The sequence below is a fragment of the Aptenodytes patagonicus genome, chromosome 5 (assembly GCF_965638725.1).
Source record: "Aptenodytes patagonicus chromosome 5, bAptPat1.pri.cur, whole genome shotgun sequence".
NCBI lineage: Eukaryota > Metazoa > Chordata > Aves > Sphenisciformes > Spheniscidae > Aptenodytes > Aptenodytes patagonicus.
This window is the reverse complement of record NC_134953.1, coordinates 40589249-40604038: the sequence shown is the minus strand read 5'-3', so window position 1 is coordinate 40604038 and position 14790 is coordinate 40589249. Positions and strand designations below refer to the sequence as shown.

Sequence of the window (14790 nt, the reverse complement as noted above, 5' to 3'; positions counted from 1 at the left end):
ACAAAACTCCATCAGTCATTTATTTTGAGTGAGTAATACTTCTTGGAGGCAGGATGATGACTAACAAAGTAAGTGAGGGCAACAAGCAAATTAAATTAAGGCAATTATATGCCAAGAATCACCAGCCTAAAGGAACGAGCATCAACAACTGCAAGCAAAACTGATGGGAACACAAGTGCTGGGCAATCAACACAACTCAGAAAGATCAAGCGTTACTTTCCATGTTGGTGGAAATCAAGAATAGCACAGCATAGCTAGCTGGTTGAGGGAGCTGATTGTCCCACTCTGCACTGCACTGCACTGGTGCAGCCCCACCCCAAGTTCTGTGTGCAGCTTTGGGTGCCTCAGTAAGAAGGACATCAAACTATTAGAGTATGTCCAGAGGAGGGAGACCAAGATAGTGAAAGGTCTTGAGGGCAAGACTTAGCAGAAGCAGCTGAGGTCACTTGGTTTGTTCAGCTTGGAGAAGAGAGGGGTGACCTCATCACAGTCTACACCCTCCTCCAGGGGGGCAGCAGAGGTGGAGGTGCTGATCTCTCTCTGGTGACCAGCAATAGGACACAAGGAAATATAATGAAGCTGTATCAGGGGAAGTTCAGATTGGACATTAGTAGAAGGTTCTTCCCTGAGAGGGTGGTTGGTCACTGGAACACACTCCCCAGGAAAGTGGTCACGACACCAAGCCTGTCGGAGTTCAAGGAGCATCTGGATGACACTCCCAGTCATATGATTTAGTTTTAGGTAGTCCTGCGAGGAGCAGGGAGTTGGACTTGATGATCCTTATGGCTCCCTCCCAACCTGAGATATTCTATGGTTCTAAGAATCTCAGCAGGAAAATAGTGTAGGTGGCTCAGAGAAGAGTCATGAACAATACAATTAAGGTACAAAGGTGCTCCATTGATTGTGGAAGTGGTCACAGCTTGGAGAAAACAAAAAGCCCAGCATGACATCAGATATTATACAGCTGCTCAATTAATGCTTTGTCCTTACAATAATAGCTACATTACGGAAGACAAACTATTAGAAATAAATAATAGCAGGCATATCCCTTGAGAGATGGCCTGCCAAGAAGCAAATTGAATATTACGAAGTATTATTTAAAAAACCCACATACGTATGATCTTAACCGTGTACCTTACAATGCAATATAATCCTTAAAGTATGATAACATATCATGTTTCCAATACATTATAATGCCCTGGTGTTTATGCTATACCTGTTGTTTACAGACTCCATGGTTTCATTCCCTCCTTGAAAACAAGTATCTGCTCCTAGCTTTTTCTCAGTCACACCAGTTTACTACCCAGAGCAACGCCCCCAAATAAAGTATCTGAAAATGCATACCTACAGAGCACTTTTTTTTTTAAAAGTGATATTCTTACTGCATTGTGAGGAGTTTGTGTCTTTGTTTAGGTTAGTTATGACTCAGTTAAATCAAAACTAATTGTCTAAGCACATATTATCCATGCACCCATCCTCAAAAACACTTATATATTAAATTTCAAACCTTCAAACTTAAGCCATCGCAGCCTTTAAAGCACTGAAGTGTTGCTTATGCATGTAACATTTCTTAAATGGAAAGAAAAAAATGCCTTATTCTTTTTTACTTTTGTACTGAAATGTTGTAAACAAATAAGGTAAATAATTAAAAAAAATTTCTAAATTCTAGCCATGAAAATAGCCAAGAATTTGAAGGCTACAAATATAAAGCAGTTGTGATCTTAAATAAAGGCAAGGTTGTCCACTGCTGATAGTTTATATATACATGAATTGACAGAAAGACAAAGACAGTCAGAAATACAGAAAGAAGCATCACTAGACAAATCTGACTTTTGCAGTAAGTTTCTCTTGGGATAAAGGGTAAAGCCAATTCTCAGTGCAACATAATGATTGCCATATATATTAGATAACGTATAAGCGTATTTGGAAATACCACCATATCGCAAGTCCGGATTGTGAATAAGGTATCATAACTTCCATGTCAACATATTATTAACCGTATTTCTGCAGAAGCACTTCTTCTAGTAACAGCCATATAACTTATTTGCACCAACAATTAAAGCGCTTTCCAAACACACTTATGACTTACCATTCTGTGGCTGCCTATCATCGACAGAGTTTGAAACATTTTGCCCTACTAGTCACACTGGGTAGGAACATACACTAGTGAGATTACAGTCTAATATATTTTAAGTCATTTTTTGTGATTCAATGCTAGTTTGAGAAAATGAAACAAATCTGTCTGCCTTCTCAGTAACGTACAAACTCTGGTTTACTATTTTATAAATCAGGCATTTAAATGACTCTAATTAAGCAAGCACTCCATTTGTACCTGAAAGTCACAGTAAACCTAAAGGAAAGCAAAAGCAAATGACTGGATACCAGAAGAAATCTGGCACAGTTACATACATACTGTCACTTTGTCTCTTCCGACTGTTCACTGAAAAATTAGTGTGCCCGTTACTACCTTTGATGATTATAAAGATGTCATTCACTTGGTCTAAAGTGGATGTCAGAATATACGTTGTCTTGATGACAGCAATAAGGAAATAAAAAAAATCACTTCAGGAAAAAAGTGATTAAAATTGCTATGAAATTCCCATTACCTCTGGACTTCTGATAAAAAATCATGACCTTGGCAATCAGCACATCTGAACTAGAAGCAAGTGAAGTATTAACTAAACCACCAGTAAAACGAAATCAACTCTAAAGCCAACAAGAAATCATCAAGAAAAGAACTGAAGACTGGATTACACTTACAGATTAAACCCATGGAAGTAGCACATCATTTAGCCTAGACTTCTGTGCTGGTTTTGGCTGGGACAGGGTTAATTTTCTTCATGGTAGCTAGTATGGGGCTTAGTTTTGGATTTGTGCTGGAAACAGTGTTGATAATACAGAGATGTTTTTCATTATTGCTGAGCAGTGCTTACACAGAGTCAAGGCCTTTTCTGCTTCTCGCCCCACCCCACCAGCAAGTAGGCTGGGGATGCACAAGAAGTTGGGAGGGGACACAGCCGGGACAGCTGACCCCAACTGACCAAAGGGATATGCCACACCATATGATGTCATGCTCAGCGCATAAAGCTGGGGGATGCTCAGAGTGATGGCATTTGTCTTCCCAAGTAACCATTACACGTGATGGAGCCCTGCTTTCCTGGAGATGGCTGAACACCTGCCTGCCCATGGGAAGGAGTGAATGAATTCCTTGTTTTGCTTTGCTTGCATGCGCAGCTTTTGCTTTACCTGTTAAACTGTCTTTATCTCAACCCACGAGTTTTCTCACTTTTACTCTTCCGATTCTCTCCCCCATCCCACCAGGGGGGAGTGAACAAGCGGCTGTGTGGTGCTTAGTTGCTGGCTGGGGTTAAACCATGACAACTTCCTAAAACCATACATTAAATAAATTTGGCAGGGACCATCTAATGTTTGTCTTTCTAACAGTGGTATGTTTGCTTTCACCCTTGTATGGTGTGTTACACTACAATTTTAAGAAAAGAAATGTTTCTGACCCAGGACATTAGAGCCACAGCATCACCTTTAATAACTGGTCAAACTTACTCCCATGCCTTACTTGAGCCATGATGCTGGTTTTATCTCACCTGTGGACAGTGCTGTAAGCCTTAGTGCTACAGGGCATGGCTGGTGCACACATTTGTGTTCTTCTCTGACCTCTACTGTTTTTTTCTCCATGAAGAATATGGGTTTTTTGTTTTCATTCCAATGTAAAAATGAAAATTCAAAGTCTCTGAAGTTGCCTCTAGAAGATACAAAAGCATACTAAATATAATGCAGATTCTCCTATGCATAGCAGTTATTGACTAGTCTCAACAAGACAAATAAGTAGTATTTTTACAGATTTTTCTTTTCCTATTCCTATTTTCCCTGTTCTTACCATAATTTCCTCCTCTAAAAATAGATGTAATCCTTCAGGTTCCTGTTATCATCATTTGCTTTCATGGTGATTCGGTTGTGTACCTGAAAGGTCACTTATTCCAATAAAATGCAAACTTTGTGCCTATTGCCTCGTGGAGCAGAGCCTAGCGGGAGCAAAGCACTGAACATTGTCATTACAAGAACACTTTCCACAAAGCTTTACAACTATGAGACAGTCCATATATTTCTCTTGACCACAGGTTCTAGACAGAAGGAAAAATAAAGAAAGAGAGACAGTAAATTACTGTAAAACCTCTTTTGAACTGCAAGCTATAATGCAAACACTACACAGGAAAGTGCCGCTTTTACCTCTTTCCACCTTTACACTTTAAAGCTATATATGACCACACAGATACCACACTAAAGCGACAATTCCAGTGTAAATACAAAGGCAACAATCCACAAAAGATTTCTGAGAGGCTGTTCTTACCCGTTTATATATTACTCATAACTGTATTCTACTTCAGCGTTTTGTACGATACCAAGAATTGTTGACATTGGCACAACTGAATATTTTCTTGCATTAACAACACAGGTAATAGAAAGGGCTTTTTGTGTTCCTTGCTTGCCAACAACAATAGAACTGAACTATGCTGCCTGCTGGATCATCATATGCCAGCTTTTCTTGTAGAAAACAACTGTAGAAAGCAAAATGTGAGAGAGAAAGAGAAGGCATAAGTTACATCTAATACGAGGTATGAGATATGAAGTACACATGCACACATATACGTGGCCACTGATGGCTCTTCACAAATTGGACTGCAAGCTCAAGATGCACGAAATAAGGAATACTTCATATTTTATCTCTTGCGCTGCCAGAATGTAACATATTGATTAAATAACACTTTTCCTCAACTCTATCATTACAAGAACAGACTATATCACAAATTTTTTATAACTTCTACATTTATAGCAATCCCATGAAATAAAGAACTGTTCTTCCCATTTTACAGAAGGACACTGGGGCACAGGGCAGACTGAGGAAAGTGTTTGCTATAAAATTAAGTTTATGGTTGAGCTGGGAACCAAATGCATCAGTCTAATCTTAGTTCAAGCACACGCTATGTTTAGGAGGCATGGACTGAGAAATAGCAAGATCAGCATTGCAATTCTGATCAATTATGCATGGATAATTTAAGAACGTTTTGTGATAACCTGCTAAGTTGAATTGGTAACTTCTACCCACTTGTCAGACTTTCACACCCTCATCCAGCTTGTCTCCAACAATTGAGTAGAAGTTACCAATGGACACAAATTGACATTACACAGGTCTGCAGGGAATCAGCCAATCATCGGATCTTATGTGCTTAAAATACATGCAGTTTTGGACTGCTTTATTCTCCTACCTCATCCCTTTATACATTGCCTCTCTTTTCCAAACCTCACCCTACAGGCAGGCACACATATATGACTCCTAGACTGCGCCCAACACGTATATGACTCCCAGACTGCTCCCAACTCCAAGGCTCTCAAAAAGGTGGCAACTGTCTCTTACTCTGCAGGTAATCCAGCACGTTTCTCATCTTGATTAGGGACTCTGGCCTCTATGCTCTAGGCCTGGTTAAGTCCTAAAAGTTTACAAGTAACAGGAAATTCAAGACAGAAAGCAAAAAACCCCCAAACCGATTCAAGATTCTTGAAGTCTGAGTGACACTATTGCCTGATTTCTAAAGGTGCACTCTTCTAAAGTGTTTGATTGGGGTGTAGGGGTGGTGTTAAACAAGCGACAGACAGCCTGTAACTTGGGCTACGTCTGGGTACAAGCTGTTTATCAGAAAATGAAGGCTACGTGCCACAGACTCTGCTCTTTTACCCTCTCTTTTCTCCCCAAAGTGCAGTGACAAAGAGATTTAGGTTGACGTTCTCGAAGTCAGAGGTTTGTGTAAGATCTGGGAACACAAACATACAATCTATACAAGGAATCTTGTATAGATTGTAAAGCCTTAAAGGCTTTTCAAAACAACAGCCATTTCAACATTGCTTGTGAAAGACAGTATTGCTACACTGAAACAGAACCATGTACAGAAATGTTCTTATTCGGAATTTTTTTTAATAGGTAATTTGTTTTCGGAAAGTAGTAACACAATGTCTGCTGATACAAGTACTTCTGAATAAAACTTCATTTTTCATATTCCAGCTTGATACCGACTGACCTAAGTGCAGCATTCAGAATCCGTACTGATGCCCATTTCTTAAGCATTTGATACCATCTCTTGTTAAGTCTTCTCCTGCAGGAAATGCATCTATTCTTCTTGGCAATATGCCAAGACAGCTGTATGGACAGCAACAGGATTTACTTCGTTATTGCACATAATGGTTATTTCTTATGTTGACATTCTGCTTGCATTTAAATAGACGGAAAAAATCTTCCTGCTTAAGGGACTTCCTTTAAGCTGCCATTTAACCATCTTTCTGATACACCAAGACAGGTCTGAGGTATACAAATAAAACACTGTCTTATTTATAAGATTAAGTATATTGAATATAAACTTTCTTTTTTGTATTTCCTCAAGGAAACAGAATTGGCGATATGGGTGTGAAAATGCTAAACTGGTCCAAGAATATGTCCTGGGACAGACATTTCATCCAGAATTGCCCTGAAACATTTACCAGGAGGCTTTCTATCAGTCAGACCTGGAAGGGAAGACTTTCAATTAAACTAAAGTCCGAAACGTCTCTTTCTTTCTAAATATAATGACTGGTCCAAAAGTCACAATTTTCTGAAGAGCAGATATTAGACCCACAAGCATCAGAGAAGTTGACATTTAAGAAAAAGCAAAAACCTTTCTAACATGCCTCTACTAAGTCTCCCTCCGCAGCGCAGCTGGCACCTGTCCCTCCCAGGGACGTGACACCCTGTTTCACAGCCATTCCTATGGCCAGCCCATGCCGCTCAACAGCCTTTCCTGCCGTGCAGCCAGAGTTCGGCTGCCAACATGCACCATGCACTCAAAAGCTTGAAAGGAAATGCAGTCCTTGATATAAGGCCCCAGAAAACAAACCAGATTCACAGCTCCGGCAACAATGGTGAATTCAGTACTTGTGGAATGAGTTGAAAATTTAGGGCAAATCAAATAAATTTGTAGCAAAGTACCTTCTTCTCCATTTTTCATTGGAAAATTTTGTATTCTGTATTAAGGAAGTTTCTATAAGAAAAGGGCTAGAAAAACAAGATTCATCAACCCATCTACAAATACAAAAACACAACAAACCAAACATAGAAGGCAACAGTGTATAAAACACCTGCCATAAGGAATACAATTTCTCCAGAAACTTTGCCGTGCAACCTAGCTCTTTCTGAGTTTATGGGGAGTAGTTGTAGCTGGAGACTCCCCTGTCAAGATGTCCAGCCCTCAAAGAGCAGCATGCTCAGTCCACAGACATGAAGCCGGACAGAGAATGCAGAAGCTTCCAACCATACCCAAACATGATTTGAGAACACCTGATACTAAACACCAATGAAGGATTTGCTGTTTCACTGATCCACAAGGTTCTTATGTCATGTCTGAAAGATTGTATAAAGCTATCAAAAAGATTAATTCATCCAGCAATATAGAGGTTTAACCTTTAAGGAGTAAGCAATCCTGGGGTTTTTTGCAATGTCAAACAACAGAGCATAATCCTGATTCTACAAGTTTAAATGAGATGAATGACATTTTCTAAATGTGAGTGACTTCCCTGTCGTTCAGGAGAATCAATCTACCTATGTAAGCTTCAGATTACCTTCAGGTATATGTCAAACTGCAAACACCAGCCTGACATTTGGGATAAACACCAGAAAGGTAGCAAGCACACTCCTGCTCAGACATATGGCTATAATGAATACTCATGGAGACAGATTCCACATCAGTCAAAACGCTTCCTATATACTGCAGCCAAATAGGCAGAAAAGATAATTATCTTATATCTTCATCCACAGAGCTTGAATCCTCTGATTAGCTCATCCTATTTAGGCTTTCACTCGCACAGAAAAATTCTACATGCATATCCGTCCCAATAGCACTCTCATTTCTTTTGGGGAACTTGAGTAAAGTAATAAAAATATATTTGCTGCTGAGATTGGTAATGGGCATTAGGGAATTTCAGCCCTACTGCCACTCAGACAGATCCTATGACAATACTTAACACAATGCCAAAAGTTTAAAAGGCCATACTGGGCCAGTCTGGAGGGCTAGGCCAATTCTTTGCCTCTGATCACGTCAAAAGCACAAGCCAAGGGAGCGGAACAAGAAAACAGAAAACACACACATCTGTGAATCTTTCTCCATGTCCAACCATTTCCAGATCAGGCAGTTGTCAAGCCATATGCAGTTCAGTTGCTCAGTAACTTGCAATGGATTGCTCCTTTAAAAACACATCTGCTCTTCCCTTTAGCCTGTGTGAACTCCCAGCACCCACAACATCCCCTGGAACCGTGTCCCACAGCTCAAACACCAGTGGGGTGAAAAAACACCTCTCCAGTTTGTATTGAGGCCTGGCTCCTGCAAGCTTCATCTGAGCTCACCTGGTTCTTATAATCAAAGCAGTAGTGAACAACTGATTCCTCTATCTACCCTCTTTACAACACCTTTTTAATTTATTGATTGATAAATATTGACTGGACGTTTTCATGGAACTACCTCTTTTAAGTTCAAACTCTTGCTCCCAAATGGTAACAATCAGCTCAGAGATTAAGTTAGAATTATTATTCCTCCATGTGCATCTTTTGCCAATCACTTACACTGAATTTCATTTGGCATTTTAATTGCAGTCACTCTCACAGGGTCTTGTGCAGATCTTCCTTGTCACCTCTCATCTTTAGTACACCCTAAACAACTTACTAACATCACTAAATTTTCTCATCTCCCCAGTAAGCCTATTTTCCAGGTCATTAATGAATATAATGAACATCAGAGATTCTGATGGTACTCCAGTGGTGAACTCCTTCCTTTGTGAGGACTGATCCTAGACTTTAATCTCCGTTTCTTACTTTCTAATCAATTATTTGTCCATGTAAGGATTTCTCTGCTGAAGTCCCAGCTGCCTAACTTTAAAACACACCAGTGAGGAATTTGGCCAAAAGCTCTTGATACAGAATCCTTCTCAAAAATCCCCATTGTTTGTTGCCTAATAAGCCATTCTAAACAACAGGATCCACACGAAGTTAGCGGCTCTAACTGGGACAAATACACTAGATATGTGTATCATTATGAGATCTAGAAAAGCTGTATCACTACAACAGCAAAAAAATTAGTGCCTTTAAGTCTCTGACAGTCTCGTGAGGCAAGATTTTCGCACAAAAATCCTCTCTTTACCTTAAGTCAGAGAGGAAGAGGTGGTTATTATTTTCTCAAGAGGTTTGCTAGTGGATAACCTCACAGAATGCTTTGATTACATCTACAAGACACCACGTACAGTTGAAAGCTTACAGGTATAATTAGTTTCACAGATTAAAAAATTTGACGCTCCATAGGCTAAGGGCAGACTGTTGTTGAGTGATTATTTTCATTATTTTTTTCTTTATTAATAGTGAAAACCTACCTACTGAATTAGAAAAAAAATGCCACAAAGGACAACCCATGCTGTCACAGAAAGACATTAACCTACATCTACCAGCCTTTCAAGCTATATAAGGTACCAAGAAGAAACCTTATCTCTAAGCTGGTTTGGGCAATTTCAGAGAGACTTGTACATGGTCATAATATACAGACGTCCAGTATACATTTTTCAGGCAAAATAACTAATTAAATAAATGAAAGGCCATCAGGTTGTCCTCTCCTTCCACAAAGAAACATCAGACAATCAAATAACAATAAGCATCAGAATTATTCTATTAATATTTTTGTGTGTTATCTTTTTCATCATAGTATACCACAGTATCTACAGGGAAGAAATGCACACAATATCCTTTTGGAGATCTTATGCTATAATAAATACCTTGCAGTGATCTGAAAACTACTATGGCATGAATGCCAGACTTGAAGGAAGGCATAAAATTTCAATTATTTTCAACCTGTGAGATGTGTATTTCTAGAATTAGTTGAACCATATAGAAAAAAACAAAATCTCTAGATATTTATAGTCCATGCAAATATGCAGCACAAATGATAACAAATATACACAGATTCATAGAAACACAGAATAGTTTGGGTTGGAAGGGACCTTTAAAGGCCATCTAGTCCAAACCCCCTGCTGTGGGCAGGGACATCTTCAACTAGATCAGGTTGCTCAGAGCCCCGTCCAACCTGACCTTGAATGTTTCCAGGGATGGGGCATCCACCACCTCTCTGGGCAACCTGTGCCAGTGTTTCACCACCCTCAGCATAAAAAATTTCTTCCCTATATCTAGCCTAAATCTACCCCCCTTTAGTTTAAAGCCATTCCCCCTTGTCCTGTCACAACAGGCCCTGCTGAAAAGTTTGCCGCCACCTTTTTTATAAGCCCCCTTTAAGTACTGAGAGGCTGCAAGAAGGTCTCCCCAAAGCCTTCTCTTCTCTAGACTGAACAACCCCAACTCTCTCAGTCTTTCTTCATAGGAGAGGTGTTCCATCCCCCTCACCATTTTTGTGACCCTCCTCTGGACCCGCTCCAACAGGTCTGTGTCTTTCTTGTGCTGAGGACCCCAGAGCTGGACGCAGTACTCCAGGTGGGGTCTCACCAGAGCAGAGTAGAGGGGCAGAATCCCCTCCCTCGACCCGCTGGCCACGCTTCTTTTGATGCAGCCCAGGATATGATTGGCCTTCTGGGCTGTGAGCGCACATTGCTGGCTCCTGTCCAGCTTTTCATCCACCAGTAGCCCCAAGTCCTTCTCGGCAGGGCTGCTCTCAATCCCTTCATCCCCCAGCCTGTATTGAGACCGGGGGATTGCCCTGACCCAGGTGCAAGACCTTGCACTTGGCCTTGTTGAACCTCATGAGGTTCACACGGGCCCACTTCTCCAGCTTGTCCAGGTCCCTCTGAATGGCATCCCATCCCTCAGGAGTGTCGACCACACCACTCAGCTTGGTGTCATCTGCAAACTTGCTGAGGGTGCACTTGATCCCACTGTCTATGTCATTGATGAAGATATTAAACAGTACCGGTCCCAATATGGACCCCTGCGGGACACCACTCGTCACCAACCTCCATCTGGACATTGAGCCATTGACCGCTACCCTCTGGATGCGACCATCTAACCAATTCCTCACCCTTTACCGGACAGTCCACCCATCAAATCCATACCTCTCCAGTTTAGAGAGAAGGGTGTTGTGGGGGACCCTGTCAGAGGCCTTACAGAGGTCCAGATAGACGACGTCTGTAGCCCTTCCCGTGTCCACTGGTGTGGTCACTCCATCACAGAAGGCCACTAGGTTAGTCAGGCAGGACTTGCCCTTGGTGAAGCCATGCTGGCTGTCTCAAATCACCTCCCTGTCCTCCATGTGCCTTAGCATAGCTTCCAGGAGGATCTGTTCCATGATCTTCCCAGGCACAGAGGTGACCCCGGGTCTTCCTTTTTTCCCTTTTTAAAAATGGGGGTTATGTTTCCCCTTTTCCAGTCAGTGGGAACTTCACCGGACTGCTGCGACTTCTCAAATACGATGGATACTGGCTTAGCAACTTCATCCGCCAGTTCCTTCAGGACCCCTGGATGGATCTCATCGGGTCCCATGGACTTGTGCACCTTCAGGTGCCTTAGATGGTCTCGAACCTGATCTTCTCCCACAGTGGACGGCTCTTCATTCTCCTAGTCCCCGCCTTTGCCTTCTGCAGCTTGGGCGGTGAGGCTCGAGCACTGGCCGGTGAAGACCAAGGCAAAAAAAAGTCATGGAGTACCTCGCCTTCTCCGTGTCCCGGGTAACCAGGTCTCCCATTTCATTCCGGAGAGGGCCCGCATTTTCCCTCGTCTTCCTTTTATCCCCGACACACCTATAGAATCTTTTCTGGTTGCCCTTGATGTCCCTGGCCAGATTTAATTCCATCAGGGCTTTAGCTTTCCTAACGTGATCCCTGGCTGCTCAGACAATTTCTCTGTATTCCTCCCAGGCTACCTGTCCTTGCTTCCACCCTCTGTAGGCTTCCTTTCTGTGTTTGAGTTTGTCCAGGAGCTCCTTGTTCATCCATGCAGGCCTCCTGGTGTTTTTGCCTGACTTCCTCTTTGTTGGGAGGCATTGCTCCTGAGCTTGGAGGAGAGGTGATCCTTGAATATTACCCAGCTTTCTGGGGCCCCTCTTCCCTCCAGGGCTTTGTCCCATGGCACTCTGCCAAGCAGATCCCTGAAGAGGCCAAAGTCTGCTCTCCTGAAGTCCAGGGCAGTGAGCTTGCTGTGCGCCCTCCTCGGTGCCCTAAGGATCTTGAACTCCACCATTTCATGGTCACTGCAGCCCAGGCTGCCCCTGAGCTTCACGTTCCCCACCAGCCCCTCCTTGTTGGTGAGAACAAGGTCCAGCATAGCACCTCTCCTCGTTGGCTCCTGTGTCACTTGGAGAAGGAAGTTATCATCGACGCATTCCAGGAATCTCCCGGATTGCTTATGCCCTGCCACGTTGTCCCTCCAATAGGTATCGGGGTGGCTGAAGTCCCCCATGAGGACCAGGGCTTGCAAGCTTGAGGCTGTTCCTCTCTGTCTATAGAGGGCCTCATCTGCTCACTCTTCCTGGTCGGGTGGCCTGTAGCAGACCCCCACCATAATGTCACCTGTCCCTGCCTTCCCTTTAATTCTGAGCCATAAGATCCCGGTTGGCTCCTCATCCATCCCCAGGCAGAGCTCCATGCATTCCAGCTGGGCATTGACATAGAAGGCGACACCCCCTCCTCGTTTCCCCTGCCTGTTCTTCCTAAAGAGCCTGTATCCCTCCATCCCAACACTCCAAGCATAGGAGTCATCCCACCACGTCTCCGTGATGCCAATAAGGTCGTAGTCCTGCAGGCGTGCGCACATCTCTAACTCCTCTTGTTTATTCCCCAGGCTCCGTGTGTTTGCATAGAGGCATTTAAGTTGGGCCCCCGATGAAGCTGTCTTACTGGCTGGAGTTCCTTTGTGCTGCTCTTCAGGTGTTCTCCTGCTGACCTGTGTTCCTTCTCCAGGTTCTGGGCATCTATTGCTGGCACTGGCATCAAACTGGTAGGAGTGGGATGGACTGAGGTTCCCCTCCCCTGGCATCTCTAGTTTAATGCCCTCTTCACCAGCTTGGCAAGCCTATGACCGAAGATGCTGTTCCCCTTCTCTGACAGATGGACCCCGTCAGCCCCCAGTAGACCAGGTTTCTCAAAGTGAGTCCCATGGTCTAAGTAGCCGAACCCCTGGCTGGGGCACCAGTCCCGTAACCATTTGTTGACTCGCCAGATTTGACTGGCCCTCTCAAACCCCTTCCCTTTGACCGGCAGGATTGATGAAAAAACTACCTGTGCTGAAAAAACTACCTGCACACCTACTTACAGGTGTATATATATGTATGTAAACAGAAAAAGAATGTGCATGTGATTACACCAACAGAACCTGACAGTTAATTAACACCAAGTCTCAGATTATGTTCAGGTGGAAAAATACACTTGGACTAAGCAGTTTATTGTGCAGTGGTAATAACTGCCTACGTAGTGTGGCTTATGTCACTGCCTGTTCCATCACAAACTGACTTCTTAATTACCTAATCTCTTGAGATGGCTTTAACTTTTAGGTCCTGCATAATGAACTGTGTCATTCAAAGGAAAACCAGGAAATTTCTTCATGATAGGCCAAGTCACATTGACCACAATTATCTTCAGTTAATACACAGCCAGTAGCTTTCCACAATAGTTTTCTTATGCTAAATACAACTCTTCTGTTGGCAAAAAATGGGTAAATAATCTTCCCTCTTAAAGGAAGAATATTATTACAAGGTAACAGAAGCAACAATTGTTCTTGATAATTTAGATATCATACAGGAGACTGTAAAACTTCAGAGCTATCAGCATCTAATCTCTTTCATGCAGTATGACATGCTAAATCCATTATTTAACCACCACAGCTGCTTAAATAAAAGTAGGATTTTGAATATTGTCTCCTGCTACTGATTATTTTACATATGCAAAGCAGCATATTGTCAAACCAATTCATCCACACGTGTATTTTTTTCAACTCAGAAAGACCTACTTTTCTCTCCTGCACAACTCAAGAACCACCTGTGGACTTAAACAAAAAACGGAAAGACTGAGTCATTGTGACTCAGTCAAAATTTGACCATTTCAGGCTGGATTAACAGCTGATAATTTTCAGCTGTTTGAGAGAGAAAATAATCCTTGAAATATCTGAAAGATGAAATCTCTGTCAGTTTTTGTAATGCCACTTTATCTGGTTACATCTGACTTTTTCTGCATGATATAGTAAGTTTCCTTAAAGAAAAGATAAAACAGCTTATTCTGCATAGACAAAAGAAAAATGAGCAAAAAATATTCCCATCCCTTAAACTGAGTTCACTACATGTTCTCTTTCTAAATGAAGCACATTAGAAACAATGTACAGCTGACAGCATTTTGCTGATCCTATTACTTCGGGTTGGGTGGCACTGGTCACGTGCTCCTCCACCATCCCTCCTTTTTTCTGAAGCATGTTTTTATTACATTCTTACATTGTCCAAGGAAGCCATAAACTGAGTCCACTAAATAAATTTGCTTGAGAAATTTATAAGAGATTTGAAAGTTTAATGCAACTGCCAAAAGACTTTGGAGTGCTGGGAGAATTAATCTTACTACTCATTACATTTATTGATTCAAATCAAGCTTCCGGACATCAGCATAGGTGCCATTGCTAAGAAATAAGAAGTTTCCAGGAAATCTGTATGTAAATCTAAAGTGATTGCCAGCTTGGGAGTGGGAAGAGGTGTGCAATCTATATGCCAGTAAATGCAGTACTAATAGACT

The 14790-nt window shown here is 42.2% G+C and overlaps 1 protein-coding gene across 10 annotated transcripts in view; it reads right to left on the bottom strand.

Moving 5' to 3' along the window:
• The window catches only part of PCDH15 (protocadherin related 15), an 896179-nt gene that overhangs the window by 727096 nt on the left and 154293 nt on the right, over positions 1–14790 (bottom strand). The window contains exon 1 of one of the 10 annotated variants that reach the window (XM_076339475.1): positions 3603–3620. The exons of the other annotated variants lie outside the window; for them this stretch is intronic. The gene's annotated coding sequence lies outside the window, so the exon portion shown is untranslated. Of the gene's footprint in view, positions 1–3602; positions 3621–14790 lie in introns of those variants that run through there. 10 annotated transcript variants of the gene reach the window in all.